Genomic DNA, 21,524 nt, shown 5'->3' with positions numbered 1-21,524 from the left:
GTCCTATAATTCTTAAGTGACTCGTCCTTGATATATTTTCTAGCTTAGTTGTTTTTCTAATGAGATATTTTACATTTCATTCTATTTTTTCATTATCTTCACTTGGTTTTATTTTTTCTTGATGTCCCTTGGAGTTATTAGCTTCCACTCGCCCAGTTCTAATTTGTAGAAAATTATGTTCTGAATTTTGGACCTCTTTTTCCATTTGATGAATTCTATGTTTTAAGGTGTTCTCTTTATGCTTTTTAAAAAATCAATTTAGTCCATTAGACCTAGTCTGTTTTTGTGTTATTTACTTCAGTGAATTTTTGTGTCTCTTTCCAATTTCCAAAGATCAAATTCTTTGATCATAATCTTCTAACATCACTCATTCCCCCCTCCAATTTTTCCTCTATCATCCTCATTTCTTTCTTGCCCCTCCCCCCTGCCCCCGAGGCTGGGGTTAAGTGACTTGCCCAGTGTCACACAGGTAGGAAGTGTTAAGTATCTGAGACCAGATTTGAACTCTGGTCCTCCTGAATTCAAGGCTGGTCCTCTATCCATTGCACCACCTATCTGCCCCCTCTCATTTCTTTCTTTAACTATTCCAGGAATTCTTATTGGTCTTGTGTCCAATTAGCATTTTCTTTGAGGAATCAGTTCTATGGATTTTCAACATTATTGTTTTCTGAGTTTGTGTTTTAGTCTTCCCTGCCACCACAGATGCTTTTCTGGTCAATTCCTTTTTATTGTTGTTTCAGTTGTTGTCTGTTCATTTTCCATACCGATTTTTTCTTTAACTTTGAAATTTATGTTAAAGTTGAGCTCTAAGGATGGAAAAATTTCTCACTTTAATTTTCTGCTGGTTCTGCCACTCCAAAATTGTATTTGAGAAATTATTTTAAAGTTGTTTGAAAGGGTTTGAGAGAGTTTAAGTAGATTGTTGCTATTTTGGCTTCCCATTCAATGATATTCAAGGACATCAAATTCAATAAGGAACTTTTTCTTCCCTTATATTTCACTTCACTTCTACAATCTATGATTGATTGAGTTTAATGAGAAGTTATTTTCTTTTCTTATAAAGTTATCATCATAACATTTACTTAAAGTGGAGGAGGTAATTGATTGATTGATTCAATTGTCTCTTTAAAGGTTAAGATAGAACTTCATTAAGCAGCAGTAGTATCAAAGACCAAATTATAAGTTTCAGGCCACAAAAGAATTTCTAAAGTTTAAGTAATCACTACCATTGGAATTATTGTTACCTATTTCTGTCTGAGAGAAATGACAGAAGTATATAGATATACAGAGAAGAGATAGAGATAGATATATAAAGGGAGATAGAGAGATATAATTATATAAATATACATATATGGTCATATAAGTAAAGATATAAATAAAGATCTCTCTCTGTTTCTGTCTGTCTGTCTGTCTCTCTTTCTCTCATACCATAGCCTGTAAAGAATGAAGCAGCAGGTCTTGAAAGAAGGCAATTATAGAAATGATTTTCAAACCCTAGTGAGTAGTCTGAGCACTTAACAAGCTTTTGATATCAGGGTTGTCAGAAGTCTCAGTCATAAATAAACCCAGGAAGGGTCCAATTCCAAGAAAACTATTCATGGCAAGTTAGGAAGATTATATATAAAATTTGGAGATAGAAATATGAATGGGTTAGGCAGAAATTGGGAGTAACTTAACAGACTGATGAAGCACTTTCAGTTTCCCTCTCCTCCCTTCTTGTTTTATAAAATCTATTGTCTTTAAGCAGAGTACTTCTTGACATTATTTAAACTTGAGAGTTTTAATAAATAATTTTATAAGTTTTTTCACAAATAAAATTGTAAAAACACACAATTCAGTTAATCAGAATCAAAGAATAGTGCTGAAAATTTGAGATTTTTTTTGATAACATCCTAACTGTAAGTAAATTATCCAAGAATATAAAGAACTTCTTGAATGCTAAATTTTCAAATTTACAAATTGATTGGGCATATTATATTCTTCTAGGACAATTGCTGTTATGGAGGTCTATTTTGGGAGACTCTTGAATACTTCAAGCCACTAGTATAATTGGTGTGGGAAAGTTATTGAATGCTTTCCAAAGGGCCTAAGTATGAGAAACAATTTAGACCATATTTGAAATTGGTTCAATAAGTCATCCTTAACTATTTTCTTCTTTACAGTTATCTTGTGCACAGATGGAAAACAGATGATAGGTGAATAAACACAAAGGTATTTACCTGTATTTAGTTAAGGTTAGAACTGTATTTGGTGAGATTAAGCCCTGCTAGACTTGCATGGTTAATGGTAACAGGTTTTCAACTTGTCTTCTGTCCCTTAGGACAAGAATTTGCCATTTACTTTCCAACATTCCTTTTCTCCAGAGCAACTGAGAACAATGATGTCATCTAATCCCTTTGTTTTTATATATAATTTTTCTTCCTGGGACTAATATTATTCTTTTTTTTTTCCTCTTTGGCATCTCTGCTCTATTACTCCACTTCTATAGAAGGTCATGTGTGTATGTGTGTGCGTGCGCGCGTGTGTGTGTGTGTGTGTGTGTGTGTGTGTTTGTGTGTATGTGTGTGTGAATAATAAGCATCTTTTCCCCATCTTTGATTTGAAAAAAAACTGACAATTGAACAAACAAAATTTGTTGTTTCTAAAGATAGAGACAAAAGCATATATATATATTTATACAGAGAGAGAGAGAGAGAGAGAGAGAGAGAGAGAGAGAGAGAGAGAGAGAGAGAGAGAGAGAGAGAGAGAGAGATAGGGTTGGAAAGAGAAAAAAGAGAAAGACAGAAAAAGAGAGATAGAGAGAAAGAGACAGAGAAAGAAACAGACAGAGACAGGGAGAGAAAGAGAAGGAAATATAACACTGAGATGGTAAAAATATTGCAGTATGTTGTAATAGAATCATACTCAACTTTGGATTTAGAAATCTTAGTTTTCTACCCATCTCCATGCCCCTGTCAGTTGCCTCAATTTCCACATCTGTAAAACAGATATAATAATACTTGTTTTATTTCACAGAATTATTTTGAGGAAAGTACACTGCAGAATTTAAAGTGTTATATACGCATACACTATTAGACAATGGCATATTTCCTGTGTATACCCTTTTTCTAGCCTAGTCTATGACATGCATTTGTTCTCTATACCACCTGGCATGGGGCCAATTTAGGGAATAGGAACCAAAAGAGATTTGTCTATCAGGATTACACCTAGAATGCTCTAAACACCATTCCATGGTATTTCTACTTTTCTCTATCTTTGGTTGGTCCTGCTACTTTTTGGTTAATAAAAAGATTCCTTTGATATCAATACACAGGAATTACAAGGGGAAAGGGAATAAGTATGTATACAGAACCTACTATTTGCTAGTTGCTTTTTACAAATATCTCATGTGATCCTCAGAGGTAAGTGCTATTAAAATTTTCATTTTGTAGAGTTAAGGAAAATGAAGTTAAATGACTGGAAAGTGTCTGAGGTCAGATTTAAACTCAGTCTCCATGATTCCATTTCCAGAGCCCTATTCACTGCACCACCAGCTACAACTGGCCAAATGATCTCCCAATAACAGCAGGTACTAGATCATAGCTGTATTAGAACAGTTCTGGTTGGTTAATGTCAGTGGAGCAGGAAGGGAAGTATAATGATGAATATCAGATTGTTCTAGAATGTCTGAATTCTAGTCCAGGTATGGGACCATAGGCAAAGTATTTCCCTTTTTGAGGCTCAATTTCCTTATCTATAAAATTAGAGGATTAGATCCTTTAAAATTCCTTTTGGCTCTTAATTCTATGATCCTAAAAGAGCAAGCTGTCTGGCTAAAAGCTCTTTGGGTTGAGTCACATGACCTGAGTCCTGCAATGATATGATATTAGCTGTATGATATTAGAGCAAAGTTTTGTACCTTTTCTGTGTCTTTTTATTTCTTTAATTGAACAGAATGAGAAAAGAAACAGGCACTTATTATATGCCTTCTATGTGCCAGGTCCTGTTTTTGTAAATATCTCATTTTGTTCTCATCACAACCTGAGGAGTGATACTGTTCATAATGATTTTACAGTTAAGGAAACTAAGATGGGTCAAGGTTAACTCACTTGACCAAAGTTAAGTAATAACAATAGTAAATAACATTTATATAGCAGTTACTATGTACCAGGCATTGTGCTTAGTGTTTCACAATGTATTATCTTATTCCCTCCTTACAATAATCTTGGCATCTAGGTGCTATTATTATCCAATTTTACACTTGACAAAATTGAAGCAGAGAGTAACTGACTTCTGAAAGTCAAGTTATAATAATATTAAGTAACATTTATATAGCAGTTATTATGTACCACATACTGTGCTATATAAACTACATTTATATAGTAGTTACTATGTAAAAGGTACTGTATTAAGTACTTCACAATTTATTATCTCATTTCCTTTTCACAATAACCTTGGAAAACAGGTGCTGATCTTATCCCATTTTATAGATGACAAAACTGAAGCAGAAAACAAGTGACTTGCCCAGAGTCTAATGCCTAAGGTTGTTTGAATTCAGGTCTTCCTGACCCTACTGTTTTATAAACTATTTGGTTGTTGTTGCATTGTTTCAGTCGTGTCTGAATCTCTTGTTACTTCATCTGGGGTTTTCTTGACAAAGATACTGGAGTGGTTTGCCATTCCCTTCTCTGGCTCGTTTTATAGATGGCAAAATTGAGGCAACTGATGTTCCCAGGATCATACAACTTCAAAGCTTCTGAGGTCAGATTTCTAAACTATTCATAATTATATAAATGTGAAATATTGGTCATAATAATAATAGCTAACATTTACATAGCACTTTTAAAATTTCAAAATGCTTTAGATTGATTTCTTTGCTTGAGTCTCACAACAATCTTATAAGGCATATTGTTATCTCTCTTTTATTGATGAGAAAATATGTCTTGAGAGTTAAATAACTTGTCCAAGATTATACAGGATTTAGTTTCAAGATTTTGACTCAAGACTCCAGAGTCTTTGTTGATTGTTTACTTTGCTTGAACAAATTGGGTTGAGTTCTTCACATCTGGAGAAAAATCACCAGTGACAAAGGGATATTTTCAGTAAGTGTCCTTTCAAATCTTCTGTACCCCTTAGAGGAGCAAACTCACTAAAGGGGTTCATTATGAGAGAGTTTGTGCCTTACTTTCTCTGAGAGTAAAATATTGAATTTATCAGCAGAAGTTCATTTGTTTTCTGCTTTGAAATATCTCTATGGTATAAGAGAGAAGGGGAACCAAAGTTCTTTTGTCAACAAATTCTGTCCACTCCTGAAGCTTGAATCTTATGAAGGAAGATTTGTCTTTTCTCTTCACTAGGAGATAGAGATGAGCAGAAAGTCAAATGTCGGAAGGAGTTGCCAAAATACCTGTGGAGAATTATATAATTTCACCCTCTGGAGCTTCACAAAGAGTGAGTCAGATATTCAGTTCTCAGACCCAATGCCCAGGAAAACAGGAAGGGGAATCATTTAGAAAGCTTTTGTCTGACACTAAATAAGAAGAGATATCTCTGTTTACATGATTTTGAACAAATAACTTGGCCTCTTGAAAATTTGTTATCATGGACTAGTTATAGATGTTGAATGATTGCCATGTTAAAATTTTCTTTGGAGTCCATATTCCCAGAGTAGTAACTTTTGAACTCCTACCCAGCAGTTAGGTAGAACAGTAGATAAGCCTTGGAGTCAGGAATACCTATATTCAAATTTGGCCTCAGACACTTATTATGTAGGCAAGTCAGTTAACCTCTTGATGCCCTCATGATATTATCTATGATTGTAAGTTAAAGGGCAGGTGCTCAATTGTATTGAAAAAAAAGTTTTCTCATCCAGAATTACTTATATTAATGGCTTCCTCATTCAGTCTTAGCCATAGAAAATGTGCTAAACATTGAAGATACATATAGGTAAGATAGTCCTTGCTCTCAAGGACTTTATATTCTCATTGGAGAAGCCAATGCCTATAAGAGAGTGAATAAAAAGAACCAGAATAATATCTATCTCAAAGAGTCCTTGTTTGAAGCTTGATGAGAAGATATATTTAAAATTCTTCACTAACTTTAATTCATTTAATCAATGTTTGTTGTAATTATTGTGATTATTTTCAATTTTATCAGAGTGTATATATATATATATATATATATATATATACACTCCTCTGCCATTGTCATAATTCCATTTATACCTTCTATTGTTTTCAAAAGTTGCTCTGGCTGAACAATTCATTCTGCTGTCATTAATTTGTTATGGGCTCCTTAACAAGGACTCTTAGAGAATAGCTGGGCCCCTACTTTGACTTCAATAAACCTTTCTAGCTTTAATAAAGATTACTCTTCTTCATAAATTTGAAGTTCCAACTAATCTGGAACTTTCTGGTCCTTATTTTCTATTCTCCACATAACAAAATTCCCTGTTGAATGAGTAGAACCAGGGGATCATTGTATATCATATAATCAAGTAGATTATATGATGATCAATTCTGATGGACATGGCTCTTTTCAACAGTGAGATGATTGAAGCCAATTCCAATGATCTTGTGATGATGAGAGGCATCTATACTCAGAGGGAGGACTGGGAACTGAGGGTGGATCACAACATAGGATTTTCACTCTTTTTGTTGTTGTTTGCTTGACTTTTATTTTCTTTCTCATTTTTTCCTTTTTGATCTGATTTTTCTCGGTGTAGCAAGATAATTATATAAATATGCATGCCTCTATTGGATTTAACATATATATATTTTTTACCATGTTTAACATATATTGGATTAGTTGCTATCTGGGGAACAGATAGGGGAAAGAGGAGTTGAAAATTAAAAAAAAATCTTCAATAAAAAACATTCCATATCCTAGCTCCATATCTTTGCCCTTTCCATGTCTGGAATATTCTCTCTCTTTATCTCTACTTTCTATAAAAGTTCAGTTCAAGTCTTAAATTCTCTGAAGTCTGCTCTGATTCCCTAGATTCTAGTGTCCTCTTTGTGAAAAATTACTTTATAAATATCCTCAATGCCAGGGCACACACACACAAAAAACAAAAAACCTTATGTCACCAGCTTTTAATCAGTTAATCAATGAGGATTTAATTAAGTGCCTATTATGTGCCAATTACTAGGGTAATACTTCTACATGTCTAATAAATATGTTTTTCTCCTTTCCTGAAATGAGGTCACTTGCTAGTTCTCTAGGTCCTAGCTTCTTAAATTTGTGTTACTATATGGGAATGTAGCGGAGTTGTGAAATTATGATTTATTATCAGTAAATATTTGCTGTGTTTGCCTAATTTACATACCTGTGTATCCAGGATCATGTAAAAAAAAATTTAGGCAAAAAGGGGGTTGCAAGTGGAAAAAGCTTAAGAAGCCCTATTCTAGATCACAGCTAGAGCACCAGAAAACTCCTCAGTGGCTATCTGGTATAGTGGTGATGAACTCAAATTAGAAGCAAGGGCCACTAAACCATGCATGTTGATTATAGATGCATACTGACTTAAATACATATTAATATTATTCATATTTAATTGTATTTTTAAACTTATTTTGTTTAATATTGACACTCTTAATCTAATTCAAAATCCTCATACTATAGATGAGGAAGCTGAAAACATATAATAGATGAAAGAGTTGGAATTTGAGTCCAGGTCCTTTCTAGATTCTATAATCTTCAGCCTTCCATAGTACCACTCCACTGTGAGACATCTCTGTCACTCCAGGGATTCTCTGATCCCTTTTCATATAATTTTCCAAAGAAAATATGCTTGAGTCTCTCATTGGTTCCAGTGTCCATCTTGCAGAATGCTTTCCCACATTGCAAGGCTTTTTATAAACTTGCCACATAGCAAAGCATTTATGAAACCACTGAAAATAACAATGGGATCAATGGCAAAAGACAGATGTGCTTCACCCCTAGGAAGGTAGACAAACCTTCATGTCACAAAAGTCAGTCCATACCAGAGCGAGGTGGGGACTTTGGGCAAGAAAAGAGTGTCACCAACAATATTAAAAAATATGATTCCTGAAATTGTCAGCAATAACCTTCACCAGATGATTGTATTATTGGAACAATAGCTCACATTTTTATGGCCACTTATAGTGTACATTTTTTCCTAGCGAGAGTCCTTTGAGGTGGGTAAGCAAGTATTTTGAAGTGACTCAGAGGTCACACTGTCTTCAAGGTTCTTTAACTTTAATTTTAGTGCACCTCCCACTAAATCACATTGCATCTCCTCTTTGGGATGGATGCAAGTTTCTCTTCTCCATTTTCTATCTTCCATTCATAAAATCTCATCTTATTTCTCCATGCTTTCACACAGGCTGCCCTTCTGATGACTAGAATACTCTCCCAGTTCATCTCTATTTCCTTTCAAGGGTCAGTTCAAGATGTATATCTTATGAGACTTATCTTAATTCCTTAGTTTCTCCTTGAGGAAAATCACTTTGCTTGATATGAGATAAATTCTCACTGCTTAGAGCTCTGGTTACCTTGGAGAATACTTCACTCTTGGGGGCAATCCAGACCTGCTGCAGTTAATTGTATAAAAAATTGTAATGAAGACACTAGGACAAATGTTCTCCTATGTAAGCCATGTAATAACAAAAATTTCTTAGCTTTCTATAATACTATTCTTATTAAAAACATTCATGAATTTCATTTATATGGTCATCCCTATGAAGAGGTAAGTGAAAAAAGTTGAGAATGATTCAGTTTTCATATCTGAATGACCAGAAGGATGCCAATGTCCTTGAAAGAGAAAAAAAAAAAGTTAAGATCAGGGGGAAGAAAGAAGTAAGCATTTATCAAATGCCTACATATGCCAGGTACAATGTTAAAAATTTTAAAACTCTCATTTGCCATTTTTATTCCCATTTTGTGTTGTTTTGTTTATTGTTTGTCCTTCATTCTTGAAGAGGACCAATGATACCATGAAGGTAATGTCTTGACTTGTGAGTGGATTTGATTTAAGTGAGACATAGTTGTGAAAAGTCATCAGTTTCACTGCCTCCTCCAGAGTCATCTGAATTCAGTGGCAAGACATAAGACAAAATGCCTAGTGTTGATCCAGTATGTAGTGGAAGATCTATCCCCTTTTTATATGAGGAAACTAAGATTAAATCAATCAAAAAACATTTTAAAGTATTTACTATTTGCTGATCAGGGAGTCATCTGCATAATGCTAAGACTTGAATCTATAAGAGTTCACATCATTATTATGAAGAAAAATGGACGTTTACAAATAATGGAGCACATTATAATGTAAAAAAATGTTATGATGAGATGTGAGTCCAGGGTTCTGGCTACAGATTTGCAAGTAGCCTTAAGAAAATACTTATCCATTTCCAGTTTCCTTATCTGTAAAATGAGGCAGATGGATTAGAAGATCTCTACGATTCCTTCTAGCTCTAACATTCTTTGTAATATGGCAAAAATGGCTTTTTGGTACTATTTCAACTATTTCTTTTGCCTCAAGTTCAGCAGCACAAAGGCAAGAGAACTCACCAACTGAGATTCTCAGAAATAAATTAAGCGATTTTGCTTTAGGTCACATATTTGTTGGCAGGGATAAGACTAATTTTTCTATCCATGTAACTGAACTGAATTCCATTTTACAGATATTGTGATGAACTCTTAATTGGAAATATTGAACATAGAAATAAGAATGATTTTTCTGAACTTAAGGGCTAAAGAAGCAATTCACTAATGATAATTCAAGGCAACTTCACTGGTGGTCCCCATAATTAGATTATAAGTGAGCTTGCAAATAGCTAGTCTTGAAAGTCATCATCTGTGCCAGGTAACTCAGATTGATGTTGTCAATTTCATTCTACTAATAGGAGGAATAATAGACTGGATAATTGGAGACCTTAACTTTCAGGTTTGATTTACCTGCCATAAATTGTTTTTTAAAATAACCCCACTCTTAATGACTTCAGTGAACCCCTCTTTCAAACTTGCAATGCATTTCATAACTATTCTCTTGTATCAAAGATACTTTTGTAAATAAGTAAATAATGATAAAGAAATATATAAATATGTCCCTGCCTAAAAATATAACCACAGGTCTTGACCTGTGGCCTAGTCTGAGGTTTGAAGTATTAAATAGACTTTCCATAGATCAAATTATCCTCCTGTTGCCTTTTATTCTATGTTTTTTTGATAGTTAACAAATAATAGTCCAAATAGTCTTTCTTTAATGTGGAAAGAACTTAGCTTCCTTTTTTGGTCTGACTCTCTGTGTCTCTCTCTCTGATTCTATCTCTCTATCTCTGTCTCTGACTGTCTTTCTCTGCCCTCATCTGTCTCTCTGTTTCTTTATTTCTCTGTCTCTGTTTCTGACTGTCTATCTCTTCCACCCTTATCTGTCTGTCTTTCTCTGTATCTGTCTGTCTGTCTGTCTCTCTCTCATTCTTAAGAGTGCTGTCATCCTATTGTTTTCTTCCACTTAAAAATAAAGACATTCACCACTTTTTTTTTTCCTTCTTTCAAACAGAGTGGGTCTGTCCTCATTTAACTTGAGCAAGGGAGGAAGAGGAGATTTTAAGCTGAGAGAAAGGTGGAAGTCTGAATAGATAGGAGGAGCATATAAATGCACCCCTGGAGGAAAATTCTTCAACCATAAAGCCTCAATTAACTTAACTTTTGTGGTCTGGCTCGAAGAACAAACAAGGGAGTAGATGGATAAGTTGAAAACAAAACATGGAGAAAGTAAAGAAGTGAAATGTGGACTTCAGATGGGGAGGAAGGTGAATAGTGAGGAAAATGGATTCAAAAACTTTATAGTATTGAAATGTAATATAGGGAAAACAAGATCTTTTAGACCCCCTACTTGACCACCTTTCAATAGACTGAGCTCTCTTAGGAAGCAGAGTAGTGCAGAAAAAAACCCTGACTTTGTAGTCAAAGGATCAAATTCAGATGCTTTCTTTGATCCTTTCTGCCTGTAAATCACTTACCCTCCTTGAGACTCAGTTACTTTATCTATAAAATGAGGATGTTGGATTACATGGCTTCTAAAAGTCTCTTCCAGCTCTAAATATATGAAACTGCAATTGCAAGAAGTCTAATAAGTATTTACTTAGCACTTACCATGTGCCAGATACAAGGACTAGGATAATGTCTGTGCATCCTACTTCAGATATTTCCTAGCATGTGACTAGCCCCTTAAACCTTTTCAGTCTCAAGTTTCTTCACTTATAATTGGTAAAATAATAAATTGAAAAGCACTTCTTAGGCATAATGCTGAGCAATAGAAATACAAATATAAGATAATGCTGACAGCTAACATTTACATAGTACTTTTTAGGTTTGCAAAACACTTTACTTTTGTTATCTCAATTGATCTTCCCAACATTTAAGAGGCTCTATAGAATAAGTACCATTATTATACCCATTTTACAGATTAGGGAACTGAGGTTGAAAGAGCAAAGCGGTTCACCTAGAATCACACAGATACTAAGTGTATATAGTACAGTTGAACTCAAGTTTTCTAGCATTTTATTCACTGAAGTATCTGTCACAAAAAATGCATTTCCTCCACTCAAGAAGCTTATACTATTTTAAAAATTGTTTATGCGACCCACTCCTCTTCTATACGTTTCTTATCAGTAGAACACTACTAGTAGAACCTCCACCAGAGAAGGCCTCCTTTTCCCCTTTATAATCTTCCCCCTTCCTCTTCACCCTCATTTCTATAGGCTCCTGTTTCTGAGACCACTGAAGTCACTTTCCCTCCTCGCTAGCCCTTGATTTGACCTGGATGCATCTCACACTTCTCTCTTTCACCCCGTTCCCCTCCTCCCCTTCATAGACTCTCCCATGTTCTAATACAGTCCCATAAAAATAACATTTACTTGTAGGTAATGTTTTACCTGTTATGTCCATAATACCTTTTGTCCTCTTATTCATTGTCTCTTGTACCAGATTTCCTTCTTTACCTCATCTCCTTGTGTACATTTAGAGACTCTTCTACTCTTCTCTTTCTCTGTTGTTCTGTTGCTCTTGCTATTGCTGTCCTTGCCTGCTGCATGTATTCCATAGTCTTACATTTCTGTTGGTTGAGATATTCAAGAAGTAAATAATTTATTCAGTTCTAATGTTCTTTCTATAAACATTTTGCACTCTTCATTATTATTGGCCATCCATCTTTTGTTCTATGTGGTTAAGTTCAGATTTCAGAATAGTTCACCCTGGTTACATCATGAGTTCCATTGTTCTTCAGAACACATCATTCTATTTCCTTCCACATTTTAGTGTTCAAAATAGTTTTGTTTTGTTCCAATGTCCTTTCTTCTGAATTTCAAGGCTTTTTTCCAGATAGCTTACAAAACTTGTTTCTGAATTGAATTGTTATATGTAATCAAGATGTGTAGTTGTAGCTTTGGGTTTTGGTTTTGTTGTTGTTGTTGCTCTGGAGGTGATCTATGAATTCTTTCAACTGAAATTTCACTAGTTATCTTCTATTATTTCTTTCATGAAGTGTTAAGGTTTTTTCTCTCTTATTCTTTTGGGAGATCTACAATTAAGTGGTCTTTATACATACTGTCTTCAAGTTGTATATTTTGCTGGCCTACAGAGTATATATATTCTTTTAATGTGTACTTTTTTTTTGCTTCCCTTCATCTAGATTATCCTTCACTTTTATGTATTTGCATTGTTGTCTTTTTGTTTATTTGGTGAGATTTACTTTTAAAGATTCCATCTTTTCTATTTTACTCTCATGATTCTAATTTAACTTTTGGATCATACTAAAACAATGTTGTGTTTCTATGTTCTCTTTACATTCCACATGATTTTCTATCTCATCAAATGTTGGATTATTTTCCTTTGTTTTCCAGCATTTATTTATAGAAGTCTGAACTTGTTTGCTAAATCTGGAGGCTATCTTTCCTTTGGTTGATTTTTTTTCCTGTTTATGTACAGGTTCTTTGAGTTTTCTTTGGTATCCTTGGTATTTTCAGTTTTATCTCCCCTATCATTCACTTTCTGATACTCTTCCCTCTATTCTTACTTGGGATCTAGATCTCAAAGTATCTCAGCCTCCTCCCATGTTGGACAGTTAGTGGTTCACTTGCCTAGGTCTCTTCCTCAGGAACTTTTGAGTGATCAGAACAGTCATCAGCTAGATTCTGTGTACAGCCTTTCCCCCAGTTTTCCACCCTCAACCCACAGTATCCTGCTGTGATTCCTTGTCCCTCTCTCTGTTGTTCAATTCTCTGTCCCAGCACAGAGCTTTGCAGCAATAGTGCTATAGAATTGCAGTTCCCAGCAAACTTTTGTTTCTGATGGGCTGTGGTCAATCTGGCTGTCATTCCCTTAGCAAATTTCTACAGCCTGGAGCCAGAGGGCTCCATAACATTGGAAAAAAAGAGAAGTTCTAGGGTGAGAATAGGTGTGAGTTTTGTTTTATGGCTGTGGCATGTCCTTGGGTCTGTTGGTTCAGTTTTCTTTCTGGTAGCATAGGATACAGTTGCTAAGTGAACTTAGTAAGTTCATCAGTTTAAAAGATTTTCTTTTAATCTTTTAGATTCTGGGTTTCCTAGACCATGAAGATAAATGAAGTTGCTTTATCTTTATAGCAGAATTCCTATGTTGAAAAGGCTTGAGAGTTCTGGAAAGAAAATGTCTAGAAGGTCATCTTGTTACTCACATAAAAATCTTATACTCCAATAAGAGAAGACAACATATATAAATAATAGAATAGTAGTAAGGGAGGGAAATTTAGGCTAAGAAGTCCCAGAGATGTGGGCAAAGTCACTGGGCAATTAAATTGAACTGTCCTTTTCTAAAATGGATAGCATCAGATTGATTCCTAGTCTAAAATAGTTCTCTTTTCTCATCCCAACTCAGTTTCCCATCCCAAGCTATCAGAATATCAAAGGCCATCTTATCAAGATGCCTCTCCCCATCTCCTGGGGTGCCGCCCCCTATTATGTCATCCCCCTCTCTGGTGGCTCACCCCACCCTGTCAGAGTCCTGTTCCTGTTCTCAGCACTCTGACTCTGCCCCTGCCTCAGTCTACCCCCTGAGTCTGAGCCATGTGTATATATGTCATTGAGAACTCACATTGTTTGCTGGATTCTTGGAGACGATAGTCTCATTCATCCCTGGGACCAAACCATGGATCCATTTGGTCCCAGTAAATCTCTCTCTTTTAGATAAATTATTAAATACTCTCTAATCTCTATCTTGCCTCAGTTTCTCTGGCATTACAATAGAAGTGGAGGGAAAGACAAAGCATGACATGAAAGTAGCCAAGGAATGGCAGCATAGCATCCTTTGGAAAGATTCATAGTAAAAAACTTTCACCAATCAGAAGCTGAAGATTCAAAAAGGAGCCATGGAGTCAACTATGCAGGAGACATAGTTGGAAGATGACTAGTGAGCAGCAGAATAATAACACTATCACCTACCTTATAAAACTTCTCTAAGCATTGAATGAAAAAATACTTACAAAGTGCTTTGCAAATTTTAAGGCATTGTTATCATTTCAATTGTTTCTGTTGTTACGTAGATAGATATCATGTACCATAGTTAAGTAAAAAAAGATCTGTGTCCTAAGTTCTAGTAATAGGCTGCCACCTGGTAAGAATTTTAGCCTGTTTAAGACATGATTTCAAGGGGAGAGGCATGAAATAATGTTTCAAATATCTGAAGGGTGAATGAGTAAAAGAAAATTTTACTCTAGGAGGGGAGACCTGTAATCAGTGGGTAAAGATGAGAAGTCTTAATAAAAGGAAAAGATTATCAATATAAGAAAAAAGATTATCTCTGAAAAGAATGGTTTCCAAGTAGGGTTTAAGTTCCTCACCATTGGTCTCAATCAGATAACAAATGACCATTGGTTGGGTATAGTACAATTCAGATCTTTATTTGGGTGGGAGAATGGATTCAACTTCTAAAACTTTGTATCCCTTCCAAAACAAAGATTGTATGATCTTACGATTTACAATAACAAAAGATATGTTAATTAAATACTAAGCATCCTTTCATTTTCCCATACATATCTCTATTATTTGTAAGGAAGATGGAGTTGGGAGGTCATAATGAGAGTACATTTGCTTCTTCATTGATATGTTCTCCAGAATTAGCTATTTTGATCATGCAAGAGCTACTTCCATAACAATAAGGCCAAGAGAAATTCCAGAGGAAGGAAAAAAAAAAGTTTTAATTTATTTATTTATACTATATATCTTTCCTCCCACTTTCTTAAACTAATTCTACTTCATCTTCACAGAATTAAAATGAATGAAAGAATTAATGCAACAATTATTGAATATGTATTATATACCAAGCATCCACACTAATTTCTAGGGATAGAAATACATGCATCTACTCTCATGGAGCTTGAGATCTAATCGTAGGGAATAACACATAAGGAGGAGCTAGAAGGAGGTTGCTGCAGGCAAGAAGGCATATGATTGGATTCATGATTTGGAAACAGATGAATACCAAGCAAGTTAAATCAAAAGTTTATCTAGTAGAGTCCAAGATCTCAGGGAGGAATCATGAAAGTCATTAAATTTATCTTCCTCCTTTTATAGATGAGAAATCATAACCCTAGAAAGATCAGATAGGATCCATACCTTCCAGGGAAGTCAGGAAGACTTTAGTAGTCATAGTTTTTATTGTTTTTAAAATGAGGAGTCAGTAATTGTAGGCCCAGTAGGTTTAGTAATTATAGTCCTCTCTCATGATAGTGGACCAAAGATTATAGGATCATAGATTTAGATATAAAAGGTCATCTAGACTAACCCCTTAATTTTATAGATGAAGAACATGAGGCTCAGAGAGTTTTTATCATTTATCCAGAGTAACACAGCTACTGTGTGTCTAAACTAGGAATAAAATAAAAATATCTTAAATCTAATCTAAGTCTTTCTATTCAACTAATGGAGATAAATGACAAATCTTTTTGTTGTTCTTGTTGTTGTCTTGCCTCATAGCAAGGAACTTAAAGTTAAAAGATAATAGTTTGAGATCTGAAAGAAATGTCAAAATTATCTTGACTAATTCTTTCATTTTTACAAATGGAGAAACTGAGTCTCAGAGAGATAGAGTTACTTGTTCAATGTCAAACAGGCATCATGGCAGAGTTAAAGAATCTGATTCCACATAGAGTACTCTTTCCATTGTACTACATTGCTTTCTTAGCTAAGTGATTTTCAAAAGTTCCTTGTAGGTTGAAGATTATTTGAAATAAAATTCCCCCTTTTCTAAGGAAAAAAAAAAGATTGTGTACTAGACCTTTCTACAAGAAAGGGCCAACAATGCAGAAAAACAACAGTATATTTGGAATTCCTTCAGAATGCTTTTGCTTCAACAAACTATTTAATTACAATGAGTCATTCCAGATGTGCAACTCATTCTATGGGAACTAACCAAGAATTTGTGAACAAAAAACAACAACAAAAAAAACCAACCCTGCTTTAGCCACATGTGATTTATATATCATATAGTTTCTTTATATTTATATTTATATATCATAGTTAGATATTATTTTGGAGAATGTTCATTTGTTAATAGGCATCTTTTTATAATCTTTTTACTGAAATTTGTTAGATGTTCTGTTTTTCAGATAGATAATACATAGAAGGGAGATGAAAGGCAGGCAGTCTTTGAGAAGACTATGATGCTCAAGGCCAAGTCAGAAGAGGACCTGGAAGAGGATTGAAGGATGGTTGGAATAAATCCTTCCTCAAAATAGAAGTTTGGAGAGTAAAGGGACCCAGAGATGGATGGGTTTCCAGGATTAGAAGGCCACAGGGATAGGGAAATCTTCCAGTGGTAAAGAACAGATGAAACATAATAGAAAAGTTTAGAGAGTTAGGGAAAAAAGACTAGGAGAGAAGTGAAAGAGAAATTGCTCCTCTAGAGTTAGCAAAATAGCCCCTCCTCCCTATTGAATTTGTTTTTTTTGGTTGCTATTGTCCAGTCATTTCCATCTCTTCATGACTCCATTTGGAATTTTCTTGGCAAAGATATTGGAGTTATTTGCCATCTCCAGCTCATTTTACAGATGAGGAAACTGAGGCAAACAGGATTAAGTGACTTGCCCAGGGTCTCACACAGCTAGTAAGTGTTTGAGGTCAGATTTGAACTCAGGAAGAAGTCTTTCTGACTCCAGCTCTTCTATCTACTGATGCACCTATGTGCCCCATTAAACTCAGTAAACATTTATTAAATTCCTATACTTTCTAGTACATAGAACTTAATGATACAGAAGGCTTATTAAGCACAGTTGCTTAATAAATGCTCATGGATGGATTTATTAAATATACATAATACTGTGGTAGGATCTGATCCACATAAAGATGAAAAATGTTGTCATCCTTGCACTCAAGAAGCTTACCATTTCAAAGAAAAATAAGACATTTGATCAAAGAATTAGAAGTGAAGAGTTCTATAAATTATAATAATTAGCACTTATATGCTACTTTAAAGTTTACAATGCACTTCACAAATTTTATCACATATTATTCTCATAATAGCTTTTAGAGATAAGTGATATTATTATGTGAATTTTACAGATGTGGAAACTGAGTTACACAGATGTTGTGATTTGCTTAGGGTTTCACAGCCAGTATCTGAAGCCAGATTTAAACTAAGATCTTTTTGACCTGAAGTAGCTCATCTAATGTAACTTCTTCATTTTATAGATGAGGAAACTGAGGCATCAAGAAGCTAAGAAATTTTCAAAATGGCATAAGTAGTAAAAGACAGGTGGGCATTTGAACCCAGATCATCTAACTTTAGATGAAACACTTTTTCCATTTTAACTCACTGCTTCAACATACTCAAGTAAACAAATATGATATGAGATAAAATATGATAAGGACAAAGGACAGATCCAGGCAGAGTGCTCTTGGAAAGAGGAAGAGGCCAGTTATGGTGCGGGAATTTAAGAAAATCTTCATGGAGAAGATAATGCCCGAACTATATATATATATATATATATATATATATATATATATATATATATATATATATATATATAGACATATGCATGGGTAATTTTTCAACATTGCCCTTGCAATCACTTCTGTTCCAACTTTTCCCTTCCTTCCTTCACCCCCTCCCCTAGATGGCGATGCCTGAACTATATCTTGAAGCACAAGAGGGATTTTTCAAAATACAGATGAGATGTGTTCTAAGCATGAGGGGACAGTCTTAAGTGAATGCTTGAAAAGCAGAGTTTGAGGAGCAGCTAATAATCTAATTTGATTCAGCCTTCTTCATTATTTTGATAGCATGGAGTATCTATTGGAGAGTGGGAATAGACTGAAGGTAAAAAATAAAAAGACCAATTAGATAGTAATAAGTAAGAGTTGAAAGGGCAGCTAGGTAGAGCCATAATGGATAGTACAAGACCTGGAATAAGGAAAACTAATCTTCCTGAGTTCAAATCTGACCTCAGATACTTACTGGCTATAACAACACTGAGTTAAGTCATCAACCCTTTTAGCCTCAGTTGTACAATGACTTGGAGAAGGAAATGGCAAACCCAAGAAAACCCTAAATGGTATCACAAAGAGTCAGACAAAAGTAAGAGCTGATTGAGAATTTTAAATTTATTTAGAAGCCTGCTTGTATTGTTGTAAAATTTTGTATCAAAATAAATTGTACTTATCTGCTATAACAATTCTGATCTTTGACACTATGAGCAGATATAGTCCTTTATAGCAGATTAGATGTGATTCTTTTTTTCTTTTTTATTCCTGAACCAGTAATTTCATCAGTGTTGGGAGAAAATTCTCTCCCCCAAAGCAGATCAACAGTTTTCCTTCAATTAATAGTCCTAGAAACTATTTCTTTCTAACCCTAAAGTCAGTTCTCCATTCACACTGCTCAGGAATACTGTGAGGTTCAAATGAGACAATGGATATAAATCATTTTGCAAATCTACATAAATAACAGGTATTATTATTATTATTAGCCTCCAGTCACCAGGCCTCCAGTCTGGTGATGACTTCATTTTCAGTTTTCTTTGGCATTCCTGCTGGGCTCAACTAATGTTTATGAGGCAGCCCAGGGGTGTGACAGTAAATGTTTAACAACCTGACTCTCAGGAAAATTAAAAGTATGTACAGCATTTTTAGTTTAATCTGCATTGTTGACACTTTCTTCAGAACACACAATCAGCAAAATAATAAATCAAGTCTTATTTATCATCTTTGCCTATTTCTGAGGGGCAAAAGCTCGCAATGAAAATTTAACAGTGTCTTTCACAAGTTCAAACTGGCTCCAGAATACCTCTTCAGATAAAAATATCCACTTTCTCCTGAATTATTCATGTAATTATTAGCCTTAAAGTCAATTCCAGTGAACTTGGTTGTTTGTGAATATTTTTTCCTGAACCAGATGGGATAATTGCTTCAAGTATTCACTTCCATTGATGGTGAAGTTATTATTTTTAGTCTTTCTTTATAAAGAACATTAGATCCTTCTGTGGTGTTCTCTTATAGGATTCTAGAAGGAATTGATTTATTCTGATGGTTTCATTCTTTCCAAAAAATAGCTTTCTTCACTGGGACAATTATTTTTCCAGACAAAGGTCTGAATGCTGAATAGAAGCATCAGGGAGAGGTCACCTTTTATTATACCAAAAAATCTAATTATTTTAAGACTGGCTTCTGGAATAATAATGGGATCACATTTTTTCATACTTTGGAGTTTGCAAAACACTTTACAGAAAGTGGCATTCATCTGGTATTAACAAAACTCTGACCACTCCTTTCACTTTATTTTGGGTTCAGTGGATATGTGTTTATGTCTGTGAACATGTGGGTGAGTATACACAAATGACTAAAACCATTAATTCCCCAAAGCATGAGGATTTAAACTGTTGTGAATGAGGCATTACTGAGGTGCTTGAGACTTAAAACAGCTCTATTAGAAATCAAGAGAGAAATTAAAATGTTAATAATATGCATCAAATACTTATTATTTTTACTGATTAAAAAAATACCATCATTTCCAACATTCTTTCCCATTTTCCCTCTTTGCATTTCAACTAGACCCTAGGCTAGGCAAAATCCATAGAATTAGATACCTCCTAGTACATTGTTATGGTTATTATTTTATGTTATAGAAATCATAAGTGATTTTATCAATAAATATCCATGTATGCCATTTTGTTATATGTTGAAGATTAGTTTGGGTGTTATAAAGCTGTGACAAATATTTAAACATAAATGAAATACAAGCTCAGAAAATTATTTACATAGTTTTTAGAGAAAATGATAAGTGGGGATATTTCTGCAAAAAAGGAGTATCATTTCATAAACTCTGTAAACTATTGGTTTATAATGAGTTATATATATATATATATATTTTTTTTTTGCAAAATAAACCTCAAAGATAATTTTTTTTTTCATCTTAAAAATTTTGAAAACATTAAAATCTAGTGTACTTGTGACTGTTAAATATAAAGCTATCGTTAGATATATTGGGGGAGCTGCTAATGAAGAATTTGAGATCATTTATTGATGGAATCTATATGATATAGTCTTCTGCAGGCTTACTTTAGACTCAGGAAGAACTGAGTTCAAGTTGAGCTCTGTGACCATGGGCAAATTACTCAATTCCCCAGGGAATTCTCTTTGATTTGATGTTCCTCATATTTACTTTACTGGAATGAGTTTCCATACGCCCTGATGAATTAATATCCCCTTTGATGTGTTTCTTCATGACTCCATTTAGGATTTTTTTTAGCAAAAATGGTTTATCATTTCCTTCTCCAGCTAATTTTACAGATGAGGAAATTGAGACAGTTAACTGAGTCGCTCAGGCTCATATAGCTAGTAAGTATCTAAGGCTAGATATGAATTCAGGAAGATGTCTTCCTGATTCTAGGCCATGCATTTGGTCTACTGTATCATCTAGAAGCACTCCTCCATGTAAAGGAAAACAATTTATCACTGAGTCCATCATCTGAGAACAAGTTCTTGCTAAGTTTTAAAAGTTTCACCTTTGAAAGGTTGGCTATAATTCTATTAGTTTAGTTTTGTTTTATTCTCTTGTTTTTTTAACCTTAGAAACTTAAACAGCAGCCAAAGCACAGACATATTTCAAAATTAATCCAAGTTGACATGCTCTCTTCCACCTTCTACTGTTGCAGTTTTGTAGGATCATGGTGGTTGGGAGAACTTCTTTGCAGAATTTTCCCCAAAGCCTTCTTTAACTACCTTTGTCTATTTCCTCCCAATTAGGGAGCTAGAAGGGAGATCCCCAACATGAAGATCCCTCTCTTTTCTTTCTGTGGTGATTGTAGCCCTGAGGTAGGAAGTGTTGGGATCTGCTGCAATGAAAGATCTTATTGTATGTACAGTATGCAAGTGAGGGCTCAATGTTGAGGTTTCTGTGGGGAAGAGAGAATGCTGAACATTGGCTGATGACATAGCAGGACACAGTGAAACTGTGTAGTTTCTGTCCCCTCAACTGTGTATTTGGGAGGTGGGGAAGGTGTCTATTTGTTCAGGCCAAATGAATTGGCTGGAAGCTATGTAACGCATGCA

The 21,524-nt window shown here is 34.6% G+C and overlaps 2 long non-coding RNA genes across 5 annotated transcripts in view; one reads left to right on the top strand and one right to left on the bottom strand.

Annotated features, from left to right (window-relative positions):
- LOC141555913 (uncharacterized) overlaps positions 1–12,305 on the bottom strand; it is a 47,258-nt gene extending 34,953 nt beyond the window's left edge. For 2 of the 3 annotated variants that reach the window (XR_012486383.1, XR_012486386.1), the window contains exon 1: positions 11,880–12,305. This is a non-coding gene — a long non-coding RNA (uncharacterized LOC141555913). The remainder of the gene's footprint in view (positions 1–11,879) is intronic. The other variant, XR_012486384.1, reaches the window with a different exon arrangement.
- Positions 4,597–21,524, top strand: part of LOC141555912 (uncharacterized) — a 41,486-nt gene continuing 24,558 nt past the window's right edge. For both annotated transcript variants that reach the window (XR_012486382.1, XR_012486381.1), the window contains exons 1-2: positions 4,597–4,740; positions 5,337–5,430. This is a non-coding gene — a long non-coding RNA (uncharacterized LOC141555912). The remainder of the gene's footprint in view (positions 4,741–5,336; positions 5,431–21,524) is intronic.

This window comes from Sminthopsis crassicaudata, chromosome 2 (assembly GCF_048593235.1).
Source record: "Sminthopsis crassicaudata isolate SCR6 chromosome 2, ASM4859323v1, whole genome shotgun sequence".
Classification (NCBI taxonomy): domain Eukaryota; kingdom Metazoa; phylum Chordata; class Mammalia; order Dasyuromorphia; family Dasyuridae; genus Sminthopsis; species Sminthopsis crassicaudata.
The sequence above is the reverse complement of the archived record's forward strand: the minus strand, read 5'-3'. Positions and strand labels throughout refer to the sequence as shown.